The sequence below is a fragment of the Triticum urartu genome, chromosome 1A (genome assembly GCF_056163025.1).
Source record: "Triticum urartu cultivar PI428250 chromosome 1A, HENAU_Tu73, whole genome shotgun sequence".
In the NCBI taxonomy this organism is placed as follows: Eukaryota; Viridiplantae; Streptophyta; class Magnoliopsida; order Poales; family Poaceae; genus Triticum; species Triticum urartu.
The window spans coordinates 399098768-399118375 of record NC_141873.1 but is presented as its reverse complement, the minus strand read 5'-3'; positions in this window follow the sequence as shown (position 1 = coordinate 399118375).

The window sequence follows — 19608 nt, the reverse complement described above, 5'->3', positions numbered from 1 at the left end:
GTGGCAGCACTCCGCCTCCTTCTCCGCCTGCGCCGGCGCGCCCGCGCAACCAGCCTCCTCCTTCTCCGCCTCGTCAGCAAGGGCGGAAGAGACCTGCCGCCGCTCCGGCTGCTCCGGCGTGTCGTAGTCCTTCTCCTCCGCCTCGTGTCGGTGTACAAAAAGAGGGGTACACTTTTTGTACCCCTATAACTGTGCACATGCAGTCTGAGCCACGGGCACCACCACACTGAGCAAGGCAAGGGAGGTGAGCCTAGGTAAGGCCGAAGCTCTGGAGAAGCAGAACGACGCCAAGACCAAGACCACAAAGAGCAAAGGGGACGAAGCAGACCCCCCCGGCAAGATCCTTGCTGGGAGGCGGTTTTAGCAAACCCGGAAAGACCCTTGCCGTGGCAGCTCGCCCCACACCTACGGAGTGAGTCACCCTTGAGTCCACTGCCCCCATGGGGCAAGGATTCGGGAGACATCCCCGTGGTGGCATACAGATCTTTGTGAAGACATTCAAGATCAGATACACCCTTTAGAAGATGATGATCCTTGGCGGGATCCCAGCCAAGGAGGACCACAAGGCCCCCGGCAAGAACCTTGCCGGGGATGACAGCAGGCGCCACGGCAAGACCCTTGCCGGGGCCCCAGCAAGGCCCTTGCCAAGAACACCCGTGGGGCCACCATCAGGCCCACGCCAGTCAAACCTCCACCGCCGTTCGCATGCAGCTGCCGACCCAACCAGCCGGGCAGGCACCTGCGTGGCGGCATGCGGATCTTCGTGGAGACCCGCCACTGCGCCACCTCAGCTGCCTGCCTGCCTACATGGCACCGCAGGCACCGCTGGCCAGGGCGCGCGTCGACACGAGAGGGAGCAGCGACGGACGAGACAGGGCTCTCCCCCGTCCCCGATAAAGCAAGGACACCTGGGCAAGACGCATTAAATGCGCCTTGTCATGTAATGCGAGGGATAACCTCGCATCACTGTACCCTTTCCACCTCCTGTGTGCGACTGTGGCAACCCCTTTCCTATAAAAGGAGGCCCGAGGCAACCAGGAGGAGGATTCGGCTTTTTGGAGCTCCTCACGCCCCATAGCTAGCTCAAGAACACAGAGATACAATCCACCAAAGCAGGAGTAGGGTTTTACGCATCCTCGCGGCCCAAACCTGGATAAACGAACTGTGTGCTATCTGTTTGATCCGCTCTTCTCACGACCCCGCGCCCCGCAACCATAGTAGGGATTCTTGTGATCCCATAGGTGTCGTTCCCACCGACATCTTTGGCGCGCCAGGTAGGGGACGCAGTTGTGAGAATCGGCTTTAGCAGTTAGTTCGACGCTTCTTCATCACCATGGCGCCCAAGAAGAAGACAACGGTGGCGGTTGGCCCGTTGGAAGCCGGACATCCCGTCCCAACGCGGGCGAGCAGTGGACCGATCGTAGAAAGGACCGGGGGCGCCGTTCGCGCACACCAACACCATCCCAGAAGCCGGAGTTTGGGAGGCGGTGATGTTCGTGCGCCTGGTAACGGGCCGCACACTGCCAAATCCAAAGACGGAGCCAGGCCCTCCGCAGGTGGCGTGGGGCCTTCCAAGATCGCTGCCACCCCACCCGAAGGCGATGCGAGGGCCTCCAAGACTCCCACGCTGGCGCCGACGGCGCGCTCCTCTCAAGCGGCGCGCGACGAACGGCGTAATCACGCCGAAGACCCCGGGCGTCGCCACGGGAAGAGCCCCGAGCGCCACTCCCGGGAGGTAGAAGACCTGCCCGCTCGCCGAGGCGCTGGTGAAGATGGCATGCGACCGCGGGGTCGTGATAGAGCTCCTTCTGACATGGTCAGAAGTCGAAGCGCGTCGCGATCCGTGCAGGTTTCGCTGCCACCAACGCCAGCAGAAGCCCTGGCGCGTGCGCGCAGTTGCTCCTCAATTTTCCTCCCACTACGGGGAAACTCGACGAATGGAGAGCCACTATCCGATGCCTTGTTGCGGTGGCTAACAAAGACGACCCGAGTCTGGTGGAGCCCCCAGGTCGATGCTCCGACGGATACCCACGCACCAGTGGCAGGAAAGCCGGCGGCGCCGCGACCACGGTGCACTCGCCTCCTCCTTGCCTGGTACCGCGGACGCCAGCCCGTCGCTACGTTACGGGTGACGAAATCTCCATAGCGTCGTCCGATGGAGTGGATGCCAGAAGCCGAAGCAGCATTGCAAGATTTGAAGAAGTACCTCTCCTCCGCGCCAATACTAGTTGCACCTAGGCCATAGGAGCCATTGCTGCTATACCTGGCAGCAACGAACCAGGTGGTCAGCGCCGCACTAGTGGCGCAGAGAGAGGTTGACGACGAGGTAATGGCAGCGATAGAGCCCGACACCACCAATGCAGAGACGACACAGCCAGTTGAAGTGCCGCCGAAGAAGAAAATGATGCAGCACCCGGTCTACTTTGTTAGTTCCCTCCTGCAGGGAGCTAGATCAAGGTACTCCGGCGTGCAAAAACTGCTCTTCGGCCTTCTTATGGCCTCGAGGAAGCTGCATCACTACTTCCAGGCACACGAGATCACTGTCGTCACTCGCCTCCCTCTGCAATGGATATTGCACAATCCAGATGCAACGGGAAGAATTGTGGAATGGGCACTGGAGCTGTCCAGCTTTGGCCTCAAGTTTGAAAGTACTTCAATGATTCAGAGCCGAGTCCTGGCGGAGTTCATTGCAGAATGGACCGCAAAACCTGACGAAGAAGCCCAAGAGACTGCTCTCCCCGGCAAGGAGGCAAGTTGCAGTTGGATCATGCACTTTGATGGAGCTTTCTCCTTACACAGCACCGGGGTTGGCGTACTGCTTGTTGCTCTCATCGGAGAGCACCTCAAGTACGTGATCCAAATGCACTTCGCCAGGGAGGTGTCAACAAACAATACAGCAGAGTACGAAGGGCTGCTTACCGGTCTTAGGATCGCGGCGGACCTCGGAATCCAGAAGCTCATCGTCAGGGGCGACTCGCAGCTCGTCGTCAAGCAAGTCAACAAGGACTACCAGAGCCCGTCGATGAAGGCCTACATCGATGAAGTGAGAAAGCTGGAGGAGCGTTTCGACGGTATACAGGCTGAATACGTTCCCCGAGCGGAGAACGATATCGCCGATTACCTGTCAAAACGCACTGCCCTCAAGCTACTTGTGGAGCCAGGTACCTTTGTGCTCCAGCTAACTCAGCCATCCGTTGATCCATCAACAGAGCAGAACAAGAGGAGGAAATCAGGACCCGGCAAGTACTTTCCCGCCGAGCTCCCCGGAGCCGCTGGCAAGGATGTTGCCGGGGACACTGAGCCCGCCACGGGACGGCTAGCTCCGGCGGAGCGTCAAGCTCTTGCCGTCGAGACAGCCGCTCCTATAGCGGAGGAAATGCCTTTAGTCCTCGCCGTCAAGCCCCAGGCTCCAGCGTGGGCACAGCATACCGTCCGATTCCTCCAAACAGGGGAACTTCCTAAAGAGCAGGAAGAAGCGGAAAAAGTAGCCCGTCGCTCTACCATGTTCCATTTCGTCGATGACGTCATGTACAGGAAGAGGCCGAACGGTGTGAAATTGAAGTGTATCCCTCGGGAGGAGGGACTAGAGCTGTTGGCGGAGATACACGGAGGCATATGTGGATCCCACATCGGGTCAAGGGCCCTTGCCGGCAAGGCATTTCGGCAAGGCTTCTTCTGGCCCACCGCCCTCCAGGATGCGACGACACTAGTCACCAGGTGTGAAGCGTGTCAGTTCCATTCAAAGAAGCTTCATCAGCCAGCTCAAGCCCTTCAAACCATTCCTCTCCCCTGGCCCTTCTCGGTCTGGGGGCTCGACATACTGGGCCCTTTCCCCCGCGCTGTCGGGGGCTTTGAGTACTTGTACGTTGCAATCAACAAGTTCACAAAGTGGCCGGAGGTGGAGGCAGTGAGGAAGGTCACAGCTTAGTCAGCCGTCAAGTTCTTCAAGGGACTAGTGTGCCGTTTTGGTGTACCCAACAGGGTTATAACCGACAACGGCACACAGTTCACAAGCCGCAACTTCATGCAATATATCTACGACCTCGGCAGCAAAGTCTGTTTCGCTTCCGTTGCTCACCCACGAAGAAATGGTCAAGCTGAGAGGGAAAACGCTGAAGTACTGCGAGGCTTAAGGACCAAGACCTTTGACAGGCTGCACAAGAGTGGAAGGCGCTGGATTGATGAGTTGCCGACGGTTCTTTGGTCGATCAGGACGACCCCAAATCGAGCCACCGGCCAGACACCTTTTGCCCTAGTATACGGGGCAGAAGTAGTTCTCCCCACTGAACTCATATACGGGTCACCTCGAGTGCTCGCTTATGATGAGCTTGACCAAGAGCAATTGTGGCAAGATGACGCAATGCTCCTTGAGGAAGATCGTCTTCGGGCGACTGTGAGAGCAGCACGCTACCAGCAAGCCTTGCGCCGCTACCATAGCCGCAAGGTTCATGCCTGAAGCCTTGAGGAAGGCGACCTTGTCCTTCGGCACGTTCAATCGGCCAAGAATTCCAACAAGTTGACGCCAAAGTGGGAAGGCTCTTATCGGGTAATACGAGTCACCAGGCCCGGCGCAGTCCGCTTAGAGACCGAAGATGCCGTTCCGGTGAGTAACTCCTGGAACATTGAGCATCTTCGCAAGTTTTACCCGTGAGGCGCAGCTTGCCGGGCCCCCCGGCAAGCCACCTTTTGTACAAGCATTGCCGATGATGCATGTAACCCTTTGTACAAAGCCAGGCGCAGACCCTGAGCACAAGTAAATGAAGTGCTAGTGCCCTAAGTTATAGCATGCATGCTAGTTCGAGTCTCGTCCTTGGTTAGGGTTGATAGTGCTTAGCGGTGACTAACCCCTAGCTTAGAGGTCGAGTGTGCATCTCTTTGCCGTTCTTTCGTCTTCTTTGGTTCGCAGGACTCGCAGATATCCTTGCCGGATCACTTGAGGATGAAAAAGAGAAGAGGGACAGACCAGCATCTAGTCCCCGGCAAGCCAGTATTGCCGGGGGCTGCAAGAGCAAAGATTCGCCCACGGCAAACCAGAGTTGTTGGGGGCTACAGCTTCAGATAAGTTCTTCATCCCTTATCATGCATTCCCTTATGGACTGAGGTATGTGAAACCTCGTTTTTTCCTAAAGCTACCATGCTCCCCTAACTCTAGGCCCTAGGGCTCGTTCCTGGGACCAGGTTTGGTCGTAGTCGCGGCAGCGAGAGGATGAAACAAGGAGCCTGAACCCACCTCATCCCCGCCTCCGCCAAAGGTTTGAGAAAGGTTGAGCGAAGTGGGGAGACGGCAAGGCTTGTTGCCGGGCAAGGAAATGTTTATCTTATAGATATCAAGGATTTACTCCTTGTCGTGGGTTCTACCCACAAACAAATGACCCGGCAAGCATCCCTTTTTCATTAAAAACATTCCACTCAGGTACAGTCCATAGGGAATGAAAAACATGAATGATGGGATTACAAGTTTTAAATTCAGCTAAGGCCCGAAGGCTTACAAACTAAAAAGAGATAAGGTGCCCGTAATCCCTTTCTTGTCCCTGTCCTCAGGAGGCGGGTCAAGGAGGCGAAAAGGGCAAAAGGGGCGCCTAGGCGAGCTACGGGTGGCAGAAGACACCAAGAGAACATCTCGGTGGCCGTCCACTGCCCCCATGGGGCAAGGATTCAGGAGACATCTCCGTGGTGGCATACAGATCTTTGTGAAGACATTCAAGATCAGATACACCCTTTAGAAGATGATGATCCTTGGCGGGATCCCAGCCAAGGAGGACCACAAGACCCTTGGCAAGAACCTTGCCGGGGATGACAGCAGGCGCCACGGCAAGACCCTTGCCGGGGCCCGGCAAGGCCCTTGCCAAGAACACCCGTGGGGCCACCATCAGGCCCACGCCAGTCAAACCTCCACCGCCGTTCGCATGCAGCTGCCGACCCAACCAGCCGGGCAAGCACCTGCGTGGTGGCATGCAGATCTTCATGGAGACCCGCCACTACGCCACCTCAGTTGCCTGCCTACCTACATGGCACCGCGGGCACCGCTGGCCAGGGCGCGTGTCGACACGAGAGGGAGCGGCGACGGACGAGACAGGGCTCTCCCCCGTCCTCGATAAAGCAAGGACACCTGGGCAAGACGCATTAAATGCGCCTTGTCATGTAATGCGAGGGATAACCTCGCATCACTGTACCCTTTCCACCTCCTGTGCGCCACTGTGGCAACCCCTTTCCTATAAAAGGAGGACCGAGGCGACCAGCAGGAGGATTTGGCTTTTTGGAGCTTCTCACGCCCCATAGCTAGCTCAAGAACACAGAGATACAATCCACCAAAGCAGGAGTAGGGTTTTACGCATCCTCGTGGCCCGAACCTGGATAAACGAACCGTGTGCTATCTGTTTGATCCGCTCTTCTCACGACCCCGCGCCCCGCAACTGTAGTAGGGATTCTTGTGATCCCATAGGTGTCGTTCCCACCGACACCTCGTAAGCAAGTAAAGAAGACAACTGCTCCGTCTGCTCTGCAGGCGTCTAGCAGTACAGCCAGAGGCGGGAGGACGTACAGATTCGGTCCTTCTCTAAAGACTCCAGAGAAGTTACCATACGAGAGGACCCTGGAGGAGAATGACAAGATCGCGCAAGAAGAAGTGAAGAACTTCTTTGAAGGGGTGAAAGCAAAGAAACATCCACCTCTGGAGGAGAAGGTAGATCCGATGAAAGCGAAGTGCACTCTGGCTGCCCTAACAAAACCACCCAAGTCTCCGTCGAAAGGAAACTATGAGCTCATTATTGGAAAGGAATTTGCCGAAGCGGAGCGGTCGGGAAGTACTGTCAGTGATCAAAGGCTGAAAGAACGAAGAGCTAGGAAACAAATTGCACAGCTCCGCAAACAAGCGAAGCAATCGTGCCCCCCGCTCAAGGTGCCTAGCGACATCGTCACTAATGATCCGAGGATGGTGCCCGGTTATAGCAATCTTGGAGATTACCTGCCTGACGATGTACATTATGATTTCATGGAGGTGCAGATACAAAGATACGAGTATGGGAAGCCACTCGTTAAAGATGAAAGATCTCTATCAACGATGATGCGAAGATTGCATGATTGGTACTTGTCGGGTGGTAGGTGCGACATATGCCAATGAGTGGCTTATCATTGTGGGAGCCAGTAAGACATCGCCGGTGCCTGGAAACGGGATAAGGCGAAGACATGCACGTCGGCGGATCTAACCCAGCTTCGGGGCTCTCCGTGGAGATAACGCCCCTACTGCTGCTCTACGGGGTCTCCGCATGATCACTAGATGAACAAGTAGCTGCACAATGCTCCTTGAGCTGTTTTGGTGGGAGGAGGAAGAAGGGCACGGCTAGCCTGCTTCTTCTCCTTCTGTGGTGTCTAAGACTAGCAGGGGGTCAAACCCTTTGCATGGGTGCCCCAGGGGGTTTATATAGGCCTACCCCCCGGGGGTACAATGGTAATCCGACTGGGCGCGGGGCCCAGCCGTCTGTGACCGCGCTCGCCGGCTTCTGCACCGACTGCTGGGGCCCGCCGGCTGGTGGGTCCCACCGGCTACCAACTCCTTGGCAACAGGCAGGCCCCACTGCCAAGGGTCTTGTCGATGGCAGGTTACTGTTGCCTCATCCTGATGACGAGGGCTTCGTCGAGGTAGGCGGGGCTACAGTGCTGCCGTCCGGCGGGCGATTACTGTAGCCTTACCGCGTCTTGTCTCCTCAATGGGGCATCTTCTTTGAGGGGAGAAGCGGGCCGGCTGTGGGGAGCCGGCCCCATCTCGGGCCGACTGGGGGAGGCCAGGCCGCCTTCGGGTGTCTCTCTGCCCGAAGGGGCCCACCGCCCGTGGGCCGTACTGGTAGCCCGTCATGGATGACATCAGGGTCAACATGGCAACAGTGCCGTGCCGGACGGGTCATGGCCACTCCGTACGGCGCACTGTGCCAGGCGTGCTCCGGGATTCGGGGGTGGCAGGCTTTTCTGTAGCCACGCCCCATCTCATCGCCGCTAGGTGGATGCAAACTTTGAGGGTACGGTCTCGACCGCTTTATGGGAGCCGGCCTCCTCATGGCCGGCTTCTTGGAGCCGGCATCTTGGAGCCGTCTTCTTCGAGTCGGCCTCCCATGGTTTTCTTCATGAGGGGAAAAGTCGGGCCGCCTTCTTCGAGCTGGCCTGGGTGGCAGCCAGCACGGGGGAGGTGGCTCCATGTCTCGGATTCTTGAGAGCCGGACGGGCTCGTGATTTTTTCGGAAGGGCCAGGGGAAGCCGGCTAGGCTACCCATGGCTATTTCCTCTGATAGTACTTGAAAATCTGCAGAGAGTCTGGGGGGAGGAGTACTTTGTATGTGAGAGTTAAAAAGGAGCATGACCTCGTTGGAATTGATCTGTTGCCTGTTCCATTTGAGGAGTTCTTTCAGTTTTTCAATCAATTGGCCCTCGATAAAGCAACGGTCACCTGCTACTTTCTGTAAGTAGTACTACTTCTGTCATTAAGTCTCTCTATATAGCTCAGCTCTTTCATTGCATGTATTTATAATTATCCTCACTATATTATGCAGATTGAAGATCGTCGAATTGAAGAAACGATAAAATCGATGATATTGGGTTCATTAACACAAATATCATAGATGCAACTCAGGTTAAATTTCATGCCGCAGATACCGAGGCCAACTTGCTATGATCGTTGGTAATAAATGAAAACAAAGATATAATACTCTTTCCTTACAACTTCAAGTGAGTGTGATTGTCTTGTGCGTATTCGGTTTCCCTTATATATTAGTCAAGGTTATAGTAACGTAATTGATGAGTTATGCATGCGTGTGCAGTTTCCACTATATTCTCCTAGAGATTAAGCTTGAGCAGGGACTAGTAACCGTCTTAGACTCAAGACGAAAAGATCCCCAGGACTATGCGGACATGACTCAAATGCTCGAGAAGTAAGTTAAATCGATCATTATCCACCATATCAGCAACTTTGTTCATTTCCTGATATATCAAGTAATTGTTTTCTTTGTCTGGCAGGGTTTGGAAAAAATTCACCAAAAAATCTTCGGGACTCCCAAAGAAGCTGCAATTTAGACACCCGAAAGTAAGTACTATAGTAGCATGTTCCGCGCATCTCCTATTGATTCAAGCGCTAGTTTCATCAATACCATTTGGCATTCTTGCTTATCAGTTTGATTGACCTCTATTTCTTGTAAAGTGGTTGTGGCAGGAACAAGGGAATGATTTCTATGGATACTACGTTTGCGAGTCCATCTGCCACACGACCTGTGAGCGGGGCTACTCTGACGAACAATATGAAGTGCGTAAATAAGAACATTCACAATTTTATTTTATTACCATCATTTGTGTTGAGTTTCATTCATTCATATATATATATATATATATGTATTGACCCCCTTCTTCAAATTAGATGTTTCGGAAGCAGGATGAACTCCTAGCACCAGCTCGCATGCGAGCAATTCAAGAGGAATTGGCGGCATTCTTTCTTGACCACGTGATCGCTGAAGGCGGAGAATACTATGTGGACCATGAGTCCGTATGTTAGGAGATTATATTTGTAAGAGATAATTATTGTATATATGTAGCCGGTAGTGTCGGATAGATATACGAGAAGTTGTTGTTCGACCAATCTCTCAGAGAAGGAGAGGTGGTCGATATCACTTCTCTCCGTATCCATATATGTTCATGACGATCTTCTGTTTCCTTCGTTTGCTTACTAGCTAGCTAGCGTGTCTAGTCCTCTCTATACGTATGTATAGTACATAGCGTCGACCAAGCGCAGACATAAGAGAGGACACTTCTCTCTATTAATTATAGCTAGCTAACATAATATATGAAACACCTAAATTAACCCCCCAAAACCCCCAAACCCCCCCCCCTTCAAAAAAACAAAAACCCCAGCCACAGAAATGCTGACGCGTGGATGCCTATTGGTCCCGGTTGGTGCCACCAACCGGGACCAAAGGCCCTCCTGCCTGGGCTCCACGCACATGCCACGTGGAGGCCCATCTGTCCCGGTTCTGGATTGTACCGGGACTAAAGGGACAGGGCATTAATACCGACCCTTTAGTCCCGGTTCAGGAACCGGGACAAAAGGCCCTTACGAACCGGGACAATAGGCCCTTTTTCTACTAGTGATGGGAGGGAACCAGCCCCTAGTGGGCTGGTGCGCCCCCCCCCCCAAGGGGGAGGGGGTGCCTCCCACCTTGCTTGGGGGGCAAGTTTCCCCTCCTGACCGCTGCCCCCCTCTAGATTCATCTAGGGGGGCCGACCGCCTATTCCCTTCCCCCTATAAATAGTGGGGGTGGGAGGGCAGCCGCACCCCTTCCCTGGCGCAACCCTCCCCCTCCAACACCTCCTCCTCCGTAGTGCTTGGCGAAGCCCTGCCGGAGAACCACAAGCTCCACCGCCACCACGCCGTCATGCTGCCGGAGCTCTCCCTCAACTTCTCCTCTCCCCTTGCTGGATCAAGAAGGAGGAGACGTCCCCAGGCTGTACATGTGTTGAACGCGGATGCGCCGTCCGTTCGGCGCTTCGACCGGATCTTCCATGATTTGAATCGCCGAGAGTACGACTCCATCAACCGCGTTCTTATAATGCTTCCACTTAGCGATCTTCAAGGGTATGAAGATGCACTCCCTCTCTCTTGTTGCTAGCATCTCCTAGATTGATCTTGGTGACACGTAGGAAAATTTTGAATTATTACTACGTTCCCCAACAGTGGCATCATGAGCTAGGTCTAAGCGTAGATTCTATGCTTGAGTAGAACAAAAAGTAGTTGTGGGTGATGATTCGCTCAATCTGCTTACCGTTACTAGTCTTGTCTTGATTCGGCGGCATTGTGGGATGAAGCGACCCAGACCGACCTTACACGTACGCATAAGTGAGACTAGTTCCATCGACTGACATGCACTTGATGCATAAGGTGGCTAGCGGGTGTCTGTCTCTCCCACTTTAGTCGGATCGGATTCGATGAAGAGGGTCCTTATGAAGGGTAAATAGCAATTGGCATATCACAGTTGTGGCTTTTGCGTAGGTAAGAAACATTCTTGCTAGAAACCCATAGCAGCCACATAAAACATGCGAGAAAAATTAGAGGACATCTAACTTGTTTTTGCATGGTATGCTATGTGATGTGATATGGCCAAAAGGATATGATGGATGATATATGTGATTTATGAGATTGATCATGTTCTTGTAATAGGAATCACGACTTGCATGTCGATGAGTATGACAACCGGCAGGAGCCATAGGCGTTGTCTTAATTTATTGTATGACATGTGAGTCAATGTAAAGGCCATGTAATTACTTTACTTTATTGCTAATTGTTAGCCATAGTAGTAGAAGTAATAGTTGGCGAGACAACTTCATGAAGACACGATGATGGAGATCATGGTGTCATGCCGGTGACGAAGGTGATCATTCCGCGCCTTGAAGATGGAGATCAAAGGAGCAAGATGATATTGGCCATATCATGTCACTTTATGATTTGCATGTGATGTTTTTCATGTTTACATCTTATTTGCTTAGAATGACGGTAGCATAAATAACATAATCCCTCACTAAAATTTCAAGAAATGTGTTCCCCCTAATTGTGCACCATTGCGAAGGTTCGTTGTTTCGAAGCACCACACGATGATCGGGTGTGATAGATTCTAACATTCGCATACAACGGGTGTAAGCCAGATTTACACATGTGAAACACTTAGGTTGACTTGACGAGCCTAGCATGTACAGACATGGCCTCGGAACACGAGAGACCGAAAGTCAAACATGAGTCGTATAGTAGATGCGATCAACATGAAGATGTTCACCATTGATGACTAGTTCGTCTCACGTGATGATCGGACATGGCCTAGTCGATTCGGATCATGTACCACTTAGATGACTAGAGGGATGACTATTTGAGTGGTAGTTCATTAAATAATTTGATTAGATGAACTTAATTATCATGAACATAGTCTAAATTGTCTTTGCAAATTATGTTGTAGATTAATAGCTCATGCTTTAGCTCCCTGTTTTAATACGTTCCTAGAGAAAGACTAAGTTGAAAGATATTGTAAGCAATTGTGTGGACTAGGGCCGTAGTCTGAGGATTGTCCTCACTGCTACACAGAAGGCTTCTGTCCTTGATGCACCGCTCGGTGTGCCAACCCCTCTAGCGCCGTCTGTGGATGTTGTGAACGTCTGGCAGACACGTTCTGATGACTAATTGATAGTTTAATGTGCCATCCTTTACGGCTTAGAATCGGGGCTCCAAAGGCATTTTGAACGCCATGGAACATATGAGATGTTCCAAGAGCTAAAATTGGTATTTCAGGCTCATGCCCGTGTTGAGAGGTTTGAGACCTCTAACAAGATCTTTGCCTACAAGATGGATGAGAATAGCTCAGCTAGTGAGCATGTGCTCAGAATGTCTGGGCACTTCAATCGCTTGAATCAAGTGGGAGTTAATCTTCCAGATAAGAGAGTGTTGACATAGCTCTCCAGTCACTATCACCAAGCTACTAGAGCTTCGTGATGAACTATAACATCCAAGGGAAGTTAATCCCGGAGCTGTTCGTCATGCTTAAGGCCGTGAAGGTAGAAATCAAGAAGGAGCATCAAGGGTTGATGGTTAACAAGACCACTAGTTTCAAGAAGGGCAAAGGCAAGAAGGGAAACTTCATGAATGGCAAGCCAGTTGCCGCTCTAGTGAAGAAACCCAAGAACCCAAAACTGAGACGAAGTGCTTCTATTAGGGGAATGGTCACTGGTAGTGGAACTGCCTCAAATACTTGGTAGATAAGAAGGCTGGCAACTTCAACAAAAGTATATTTGATATATGTGTTATTGATGTGTACCTTACTAGTACTCCTAGTAGCACCTGGGTATTAGATACCGGTTCAGTTGCTAATATTAGTAACTCGAAACAAAAGCTACGGAATAAACAGAGACTAGCTAAGGGCGAGGTGATGATGTGTGTTGGAAGTGTTTGCAAGGTTGATGTGATCACCATCGCACATTCCCTCTACCTTCGGGATTAGTGTTGAACCTAGATAAATGTTGTTTGCATTGGTTTATGCGTTGAGCATGAACATGATTAGATCATGTTTATTGCAATACGGTTATTCATTTAAGTCGGAGAATAATGGTTATTCTGTTTACATGAATAACACCTTCTATGGTCATGCACCCAATGTGAATGGTTTATTGAATCTCGGTCATAGTGATACACATGTTCATAACATTGATGCCAAAAGATGGAGAGTTGATAATGATAACACCCACTTTCTTATGGCACTGCCGCTTAGGTCATATTGGTGTAACGCGCATGAAGAACCTCCATGCCGATGGACTTTTGGAGTCACTTGATTTTGAATCACTTGACACATGCGAACCATGCCTCATTGGCAAGATCACTAAAACCCCATTTTTGGAACAATGGAACGGGCAAATGACTTGTTGGAAATCATACATGCTGCTGTGTGCGGTCCGATGAGTGTTGACGCGTGCGACGGATATCGTTATTTTCTCACCTTCATCGATGAATTGAGTAGATATGGGTATGTTTACTTAATGAAGCATAAGTCTGAAACGCTTGAAAAGTTCAAGCAATATCAGAGTGAAGTTGAGAATCATCGTAACAAGAAGATCAAGTTCCTACGATATGATAAAGGGGAGAGTATCTGAGTTATGAGTTTGGCAATCACTTAAGGAAATGTGGAATTGTTTCACAACTCACGCCGCCTGGAACACCTCAGCGTAATGGTGTGTCTGAACGTCGTAATCGCACTCTATTGGATATGGCGCAATCCATGATGTCTCTTACGTACCGAACTACTGCTATCGTTTTTGGGGTTATGCATTAGAGACAACTACATTCACTTTAAATAGGGCACCATCTAAGTCCGTGGAGACGACACTATGTGAACAATGGTTTGGCAAGAAACCTAAGTTGTCGTTTCTTAAGGTTTGGGGTTGCGATGCTTATGTCGAAAGGCTTCAGCCAGAAAAGCTTGAACCCAAAGCGGACAATAATGTCTTCATAGAATACCCAAATAAGACAATTGGGTATACCTTCTATCTCAGATCTGAGGGCAAAGTGTTTGTCGCTATGAACAGGTCCTTTCTCAAGAAAGAGTTTCTTTTGAAAGAATTTAGTGGGAGGAAGATAGAACTTGATGAGTTTGTTGAACCTTTACTTCAACCAGAGAGTAGCGCAACACAGAAAGATGTTTCTATGGCACCTACGTTAGTTGAAGAGAAAGCTAATGATGATGATCATGAAGCTTCAGATCAAGTTACTATCGAACCTCGTAGGTTGACAAGGATGCGTACAACTTCTAAGTGGTAACCCTGTCTTAAAGGTCATGTTGTTGGACAACGGTGAACCTACGAGCTATGGAGAAGCGATGGTGGGCCTGGATTCCAACAAATGGCCAGGAGTCATGAAATCCGAGATAGGATCCATGTATGAACAAAGTATGGACTTTGGTGGACTTGCCTGATGATCGGCAAGCCATTGAGAATAAATGGATCTTTAAGAGGAAGACAGACGTTGATGGTAATGTCACCATTTATGAAGCTCGACTTGTCTCAAAGAAGTTTCCGACAAGTTCAAGGAGTTGACTATGATGAGACTTTCTCAATCATAGCGATGCTAAAGTCTGTTAGAATTATGTTAGCAGTTGCTGCATTCTCATTTACGAAATCTGGCAGATGGATGTCAAAACTGTTGGAGAACGTACTAATTTCAAAAAAATTCCTACGCACATGCAAGATCGTGGTGATGCATAGCAACGAGAGGGGAGTGTGTTGTCCACGTGCCCTCGTAGACCGTAAGCGGAAGAATTATGACAACGCGGTTGATGTAGTCGTACGTCTTCATGATCCGACCGATCCAAGTACCGAACACACGGCACCTACGAGTTCAGCACACGTTCAGCTCGGTCACGTCCCACGAACTCACGATCCAGAAGATCTTCGAGGGAGATTTTCATCAACACGACGGCGTGATGACGGTGATGACGATGCTACCAACGCAGGGCTTCGCCTAAGCACCGCTATGATATGACCGAGGTGGATTATGGTGGAGGGGGGCACCGCACACGGCTAAAAGATCAATGATCAACTTGTGTGTCTATGGGGTGCCCCCTAGCTACGTATATAAAGGATGGAGGGAGGAGGAGGTTGGCCCTCATAGGGCGCGCCCAAAGTGTGGAGTCCTACTAGGACTCCCTAGTCCTAGTAGGATTCCACCTCCCACATGGAATAGGAAAAAGGGAAGGGAGAAGGAGAAGGAAGGAAGGGGGTGCCCCCTTTCCCTAGTCCAATTTGGATTAGTCCATGGGGAAGGGGCGCGGCTACCCTTGACGCCTTTCTCTCCTTTCTCGTATGGCCCAATAAGGCCCAATACGAATTCCCGTAACTCTCCGGTACTCCGAAAAATACCAGAATCACTCGGAACCTTTCCGCTGTCCGAATATAGCCTTCCAATATATCGATCTTTACATCTCGATGTTTTCAAGACTCCTTGTAATGTCCCCGATCTCACCCGGGACTCCGAACAAACTTCGGTCATCAAATCACATAACTCATAATACAAATCATCATCGAACGTTAAGCGTGCGGACCCTACGGGTTCGAGAACTATGTAGACATGACCGAGACTCATCTCTGGTCAATAACCAACAGCGGAACCTGGATGCTCATATTGGCTCCTACATATTCTACGAATATCTTTATCAGTCAAACCGCATAACAACGTACGTTGTTCCCTTTGTCATCGGTATGTTACTTGCCCGAGATTCGATCATCGGTATCACCATACCTAGTTCAATCTCGTTACCGGCAAGTCTCTTTACTCGTTCCGTAATGCATCATCACACAACTAACTCATTAGTCACATTGCATGCAAGGCTTATAGTGATGTGCATTACCTAGAGGGCCTAGAGATACCTCTTCGATACATGGAGTGACAAATCCTAATCTTGATCTATGCCAACCCAACAAACACCTTCGGAGACACCTGTAGAGCATCTTTATAATCACCCAGTTACGTTGTGACGTTTGATAACACACAAGGTGTTCCGCCGGTATTCTGGAGTTGCATAATCTCATAGTCAGAGGAACATGTATAAGTCATGAAGAAAGCAATAGCAATAAAACTCAGCGATCATAATGCTAAGCTAACGGATGGGTCTTGTCCATCACATCATTCTCTAATGATGTGATCCCGTTCATCAAATGACAACACATGTCTATGGTTAGGAAACATAACCATCTTTGATTAACGAGCTAGTCAAGTAGAGGCATACTAGGGACACTCTGTTTTGTCTATGTATTCACACATGGATTATGTTTCCGGTTAATACAATTCTAGCATGAATAATAAACATTTGCCATGATATAAGGAAATATAAATAACAACTTTATTATTGCCTCTAGGGCATATTTCCTTTAGTCTCCCACTTGCACTAGAGTCAATAATCTAGTTCACATCGCCATGTGATTTAACACCAATAGTTCACATCACCATGTGATTAGTTCACATCGCCATGTGACTAATACCCAAAGGGTTTTACTGGAGTCAATAATCTAGTTCACATCACTATGTGATTAACACCCAAAGAGTACTAAGGTGTGATCATGTTTTGCTTGTGAGGGAAGCTTAGTCAATGGGTCTGTCATATTCAGAGCCGTATGTATTTTGCAAATTTTCTATGTCTACAATGCTCTGCATGCAGCTACTCTAACTAATTGCTCCCACTTTCAATATGTATCCAGATTGAGACTCAGAGTCATCCGGATCGGTGTAAAAGCTTGCATCGGCGTAACTCTTTACGATGAACTCTTTATCACCTCCATAACTGAGAAATATCTCCTTAGTCTTCTAAGGATAATTTTGACCACTGTCAAGTGATCCACTCCTGGAGTAATATCGTACCCCTTGCCAAACTCATGGCAAGGTACACAAAAAAGGTTTGGTACACAACATAGCATACTTTATAGAAACTATGGCTGAGGCATAGGGAATGACTTTCATTCTCTTTGTATTTTCTGTCGTGGTCGTGTTTTGAGTCTTAATCAACTTTACACCTTGCAATACAGGCAAGAAGTCCTTCTTTGACTGTTCCATTTTGAACTACTTCAAAATCTTGTCAAGGTATGTATTCATTGAAAAAAACTTATCAAGCGTCTTGATCTATCTCTATAGGTATGCTTAATATGTAAGCAGTTTCACTGATGTATTTCTTTGAAAAATTCCTTTCAAACACTCCTTTATGCTTTCCAAAAAATTCTACATTATTTCCAATCAACAATATGTCATTCACATATATGTATCAGAAAGGCTGTAGTGCTCCCACTCACTTTCTTGTAAATACAGGCTTCACCACAAGTCTGTATAAAACCATATGCTTTGATCACACTATCAAAGCGTATATTCCAACTCCGACAGGCTTGTACCAGTCCATAAATGGATCGCTGGAGCTTGTACACTTTGTTAGCACCTTTAGGATCGACAAAACCATCTGGTTGCATCATATGCAACTCTTCTTTGAGATATCCATTAAGGAATGCAGTTTGACATCCATTTGCCAAATTTCATAAAATGCGGCAATTACTAACATGATTCGGACAGACTCTAAGCATCGATACGAGTGAGAAAATCCCATCACAGTCAACACCTTAAACTTGTCGAAAACCTTTTGCGACAATTTGAGCTTTGTAGATAGTAACACTACTATCAGCGTCCGTCTTCCTCTTGAAGATCCATTTATTCTGAATGGCTCACCGATCATCGGGCAAGTCAATCAAAGTCCATACTTTGTTCTCATACATGGATCACATCTCAGATTTCATGGCCTCAAACCATTTCGTGGAATGTGGGCTCATCATCGCTTCCTCATAGTTCGTAGGTTCGTCATGGTCTAGTAACATGATTCCCATAATAGCATTACCGTACCGCTCTGGTGCGGAACATATTCTGTTTGACCTACGAGGTTCGGTAGTAACTTGATCTGAAGTTTCATGATCATCATCATTAACTTCCTCACTAATTGGTGTAGGCATCACTAGAATTGATTTCTGTGATGAACTACTTTCCAATTCAGGAGCAGGTACAATTACCTCATCAACTTCTACTTTCCTCCCACTCACTTCTTTCGAGAGAAACTCCTTCTATAGAAAGGATACATTCTTAGCAACGAATATCTTGCCTTCGGATATGTGATAGAAGGTGTTCCCAACAGTTTCCTTTGGGTATCCTATGAAGACGCATTTCTCCGATTTGGGTTCGAGCTTATCAGGTTGAAGCTTTTTCACATAAGCATCGCAGCCCCAAACTTTAAGAAACGACAGCTTAGGTTTCTTGCCAAACCACAGTTCATATTGTGTCGTCTCAACGGATTTAGACGGTGCCCTATTTAACGTGAATGCAGTTGTCTCTAATGCATAACCCCAAAACGATAGTGATAAATCAGTAAGAGACATCATAGATCACACCATATCTAATAAAGTACGGTTATGAAGTTCGGACACGCCATTACGTTGTGGTGTTCCAGGTGGCGTGAGTTGCGAAACTATTCCACATCATTTCAAATGAAGACCAAACTCGTAACTAAAATATTCGTCTCCGCAATCAGATCATAGAAACTTAATTTTCTTGTTACGATGATTTTCTACTTCACTCTGAAATTCTTTGAACTTTTCAAATGTTTCAGACTTATGTTTCATCAAGTAGATATACCCATATCTACTCAAATCATCTGTGAAGGTCAGAAAATAATGATACCCGCCGCGAGCCTCAACACTCATCGGATCGCATACATCAGTATGTATTATTTCCAATAAGTCAGTTGCTCGCTCCATTGTTCCAGAGAACAGAGTCTTAGTCATCTTGCCCATGAGGCATGGTTCGCAAGCATCAAGTGATTCATAATCAAGTGATTCCAAAATCCCATCAGCATGGAGTTTCTTCATGCGCTTTACACCAATATGACCTAAACGGCAGTGCCACAAATATGTTGCACTATCATTATGAACTTTGCATCTTTTGGCATCAATATTATGAATATGTGTATCACTACGATCGAGATTCAATAAACCATTCACCTTGGGTGTATGACCACATCTGGTTTTATTCATGTAAACAGAATAACAATTATTCTTTGACTTAAATAAATAACCGTATTGCAATAAACATGATCCAATCATATTATGCTCAACACAAACACCAAATAACATTTATTTTAGGTTCAACACTAATCCTGAAGGTAAAAGGGAGTGTGCGATGGTGATCTTATCAACCTCAACTAGTCTTTGTTCATTTTGTAACTCCTGTTTCGAATTACTAATCATAGCAACTGAACCAGTATCAAATACCCAGGGGCTATTGTGGACACGAGTAAAACACATCAATAACATGTATATCATATATACTTTTGTTCACTTTGACATCCTTCTTATCCGCCAAGTATTTGGGGCAGTTCCGCTTCCAGTAACCTTTTCCTTTGCAGTAGAAACACTCAGTTTCAGGCTTGGGTCTAGTTTTGGGTTTCTTCATGGGAGTGGCAACTTGCTTGCCATTCTTCTTGAAGTTCCCTTTCTTTCCCTTGCCCTTTTACTTGAAACTAGTGG